The sequence below is a fragment of the Polistes fuscatus genome, unplaced genomic scaffold, assembly GCF_010416935.1.
Source record: "Polistes fuscatus isolate 324 unplaced genomic scaffold, CU_Pfus_HIC Scaffold44, whole genome shotgun sequence".
In the NCBI taxonomy this organism is placed as follows: Eukaryota; Metazoa; Arthropoda; class Insecta; order Hymenoptera; family Vespidae; genus Polistes; species Polistes fuscatus.
This window is the reverse complement of record NW_025113123.1, coordinates 56,220-61,313: the sequence shown is the minus strand read 5'-3', so window position 1 is coordinate 61,313 and position 5,094 is coordinate 56,220.

The following is a 5,094-nucleotide window of genomic DNA, read 5'->3' as shown; positions in this document are numbered from 1 at the left end:
TATAGGTTTTCTAAAAAAAAAGAAACAATCTCTACACATAAACTTTAATTTCTCAAAGAACAACTTATTTTAAAATGTTTTTAAAATAGCCATTTTAAAGCTCTTTCAATGCCCAGCAACATTATGTTAAGCAAAAGAATTTAAAATACATAGGGTGTCTATAAAAAAAGAAGTACTTTGTACACAAAAACTTGAATATCTCGAAAACTAACAAATTCAAAAATGTTAAACATGGTCATTTTAAAGCTCTTTTAATGCTCTACAACCAGATTTAAACTTAGTATTTAAAATATATAGGGTTTTTTAAAAAAAAGAAGGAATCTGTAACAAAAAACTTCAATTACTCGAAAACTAACAAATTTATAATGTTATAACATGGTCATTTTAAAGCTCTTTTAATGCTCTAAATCGTATGCTGAACGTAAGTATTTAAAACTTAATCGGTTTTCTAAATAAAAAAAGAAACAAGCTGTACACATAAACTTTAATTTCTCAAGACCAACTTATTTTAAAATGTTTTAAAATAGCCAATTTAAAGCTCTTTCAATGCCCAACACATGAGTCCAGCAAAAGAATTTAAAAACATAGGGTGTCTAAAAGAAAGAGTACTTTGTACACAAAACATTAATAACTCGAAAACTAACAAATTCAAAAATGTTAAAACATGGTCATTTTATAGCTCTTTTAATGCTCTACAACCAGATTTAAAACTTAAGTATTTAAAAAAAATATAGGGTTTTAAAAAAAAAGAAGGAATCTGTACACAAAAACTTCAATTACTCGAAAACAAACAAATTTTAAAATATTATAACATTGTCATTTTAAAGCTCTTTTAATGCCCAACAACATGATGTTAAGCAAAAGAATTTAAAATACATAGGGTGTCTATAAAAAAAGAAGAACTCTGTACACAAAAACTTGAATATCTCGAAAACTAACAAATTCTAAAATGTTAAAACATGGTCATTTTAAAGCTCATTTAATGCACTGCAACCAGATTTAAAACACAAGTATTTAAAATATATAGTGTTTTAAAAAATAAATTAGTAATCAGTAAACAAAAACTTCAACAACACGAAAACAAGCAAATTTTAAAATGTTATAACATGGTCATTTTAAAGCTCTTTTAATGCTCTAAAATCGTATGCTGAACATAAGTATTTAAAACATATAGGTTTTCTAAAAAAAAAGAAACAATCTGTACACATAAACTTTAATTTCTCAAAGACCAACTTATTTTAAAATGTTTTAAAATAGCCATTTTAAAGCTCTTCAATGCCCAGCAACATTATGTTAAGCAAAAGAAATTAAAAATACATAGGGTGTCTATAAAAAAAGAAGTACTTTGTACACAAAAACTTGAATATCTCGAAAACTAACAAATTCAAAATGTTAAAACATGGTCATTTTAAAGCTCTTTTAATGCTCTACAACCAGATTTAAAACTTAAGTATTTAAAATATATAGGGTTTTTTTAAAAAAAGAAGGAATGGAACAAAAAACTTCAATTACTCGAAACTAACAAATTTTAAAATGTTATAACTGGTCATTTTAAAGCTCTTTTAATGCTATAAACGTATGCCAACGTAAGTATTTAAAACTATAGGTTTTCTAAATAAAAAAAGAAACAAGCTCTACACATAAACTTTAATTTCTCAAAGACCAACTTATTTTAAATGTTTTAAAATAGCAATTTAAAGCTCTTTTAATGCCCAACTACATGGATGTCCAGCAAAAAGAATTTAAAATACATAGGGTGTCTAAAAAGAAAGAGTACTTTGTACACAAAAACATAATAACTCGAAAACTAACAAATTCAAAAATGTTAAAAAATGGTCATTTTATTGCTCTTTTAATGCTCTACAACCAGATTTAAAACTAAGTTATATAAAAAAAATAGAGGTTTTAAAAAAAAGAAGAATCTGTAAACAAAAACTTTATTACTCGAAAACAAACAAACTTTAAAATATTATAACCTTGTAATTTTAAAGCTCTTCTAATGCCCAAAACATGATGTTAAGAAAAGAATTTAATATACAGATAGGGTGTCTATAAAAAAAGAAGAACTCATAAACAAAACTTGAATATCTCGAAAACTAACAAATTCTAAATGTTAAAACATGGTTTTTTAAAGCTCATTTTATTGCACTGCAAACAGATTTAAAACAAGTATTTAAAATATAGTGTTTTAAAAATAAATAGTAATCAGTAAACAAAAACTTCAACAACTCGAAAACAAGCAAATTTTAAAATGTTATAACATGGTCATTTTTAAAGCTCTTTTAATGCTAAAAATCGTATGCTCTAAGTATGTAAACATATAGGTTTTCTAAAAAAAAAGAAACAATCTCTACACATAAACTTTAATTTCTCAAAGACCAACTTATTTTAAAATGTTTTAAAATAGCCATTTTAAAGCTCTTTCAATGCCCAGCAACATGATGTTAAGCAAAAAAATTTAAAATACATAGGGTGTCTATAAAAAAAGAAGTACTTTGTACACAAAAACTTGAATATCTCGAAAACTAACAATTCAAAAATGTTAAAACATGGTCATTTTAAAGCTCTTTTAATGCTCTACAACCAGATTTAAACTTAAAGTATTTAAAATATATAGGGTTTTTTAAAAAAAAGAAGGAATCTGTAACAAAAAACTTTAATTACTCGAAAACTAACAAATTTTATAATGTTATAACATGGTCATTTTAAAGCTCTTTTAATGCTCTAAAATCGTATGCTGAACATAAGTATTTAAAACTTATAGGTTTTCTAAATAAAAAAAGAAACAAGCTGTACACATAAAATTTAATTTCTCAAAGATCAACTTATTTTAAAATGTTTTAAAATAGCCAATTTAAAGCTCTTTCAATGCCCAACAACATGATGTCCAGCAAAAGAATTTAAAATACATAGGGTGTCTAAAAAGAAAGAGTACTTTGTACACAAAAACATTAATAACTCGAAAACTACAAATTCAAAATGTTAAAACATGGTCATTTTATAGCTCTTTTAATGCTCTACAACCAGATTTAAAACTTAAGTATTTAAAAAAAATATAGGGTTTTTAAAAAAAAGAAGAAATCTGTACACAAAAACTTCAATTACTCGAAAACAAACAAATTTTAAAATATTATAACATTGTAATTTTAAAGCTCTTCTAATGCCCAACAACATGATGTTAAGAAAAGAATTTAATATACATAGGGTGTCTATAAAAAAGAAGAACTCTGTACACAAAAACTTGAATATCTCGAAAACTAACAAATTCTAAAATGTTAAAACAGGTTATTTTAAAGCTCATTTAATGCACTGCAACCAGATTTAAAACACAAGTATTTAAAATATATAGTGTTTTAAAAATAAATTAGTAATCAGTAAACAAAAACTTCAACAACTCGAAAACAAGCAAATTTTAAAATGTTATAACATGGTCATTTTAAAGCTCTTTTAATGCTATAAAATCGTATGCTGAACATAAGTATTTAAAACATATAGGTTTTCTAAAAAAAAAGAAACAATCTGTACACATAAACTTTAATTTCTCAAAGAACAAATTATTTTAAAATGTTTAAAAGTAGCCATTTAAAGCTCTTTCAATGCCCAGCAACATATGTTACTCAAAAGAAATTAAAAATTCATAGGGTGTCTTTAAAAAAAGATGTACTTTGTACACAAAAACTTGAATAGCTCGAACTAACAAATTCAAAAATGTTAAAACATGGTCATTTTAAAGCTCTTTTAAATGCCTTACAACCAGATTTAAATTAAGTATTTAAAACTATATAGGGTTTTTTAAAAAAAGAAGGAATCTGGAACAATAAACTTCAATTATTCGAAAACTTACAAATTTTATAATGTTATAACATTGGTCATTTTAAAGCTCTTTTAATGCTATAAATCGTATGCTGAACGTAGTATTTAAAACATATAGGTTTTCTAAAAAAAAAAAAGAACAGCTCTACACATAAACTTTAATTTCGCAAAGACAAACTTATTTTTAAATTTCTTAAAATAGCTTTTTTAGAACTCGTCTAATGCCCAACAACATGATGTTAAGAAAAAGAATTTAAATACATAGGGTTTCTATAAAAAAAGAAGTACTTTGTACAAAAACTTAATATCTCGAAAAATAACAAATTCAAAAATGTTAAATATTGTCAATTTATAGCTCTTTAATACTTTGCAACCAGATTTAAAACCTAAATATTTAAAAAATATAGGGATTTTAAACAAAAAGAGGAATCTGGAACAATAAACTTCAATATTCGAAAACTTACAAATTTTATAATGTTATAAACATGGTCATTTTAAAGCTCTTTTAATGCTATAAAATCGTAAGCTGAACGTAAGTATTTAAAACTTATAGGTTTTCTAAATAAAAAAAGAAACAAGCTCTACACATAAACTTTAATTCTCAAGACCAACTTATTTATAATGTTTTAAAATAGTTTTTAAAGCTCGTTAATGCCCAACAAACTGATGTCCAGCAAAGAATTTAAAATACATAGGGTGTTAAAAAGAAAGAGTACTTTGTACACAAGAACTAATAACTCGAAAACTAACAAATTCAAAAATGTTAGAAAATGGTAATTTATTGCTCTTTTAATGCTATACAACCAGATTTAACTTAAGTATTTAAAATATATAGGGTTTTTTAAAAAAAAGAAGGAATCTGGAACAATAAACTTAATTATTCGAAACAAACACTAACAATTTTATAATGTTATAACATGGTCATTTTAAAGCTCTTTTAATGCTATAAAATCGTATGCTGAACGTAAGTATTTAAAACTTTAGGTTTTCTAATAAAAAAAGAAACAAGCTGTACACATAAAATTTAATTTCTCAAAGATCAACTTATTTTAAAATGTTTTAAAATAGCCAATTTAAAGCTCTTTCAATGCCCAACAACATGATGTCCAGCAAAGAATTTAAAATACATAGGGTGTCTAAAAGAAAGAGTACTTTGTACACAGAAATTAATAACTCGAAAACTAACAAATTCAAAAATGTTAAAAAATGGTCATTTTATAGCTCTTTTAATGCTCTACAACCAGATTTAAAACTTAAGTATTAAAAAAATATAGGGTTTTT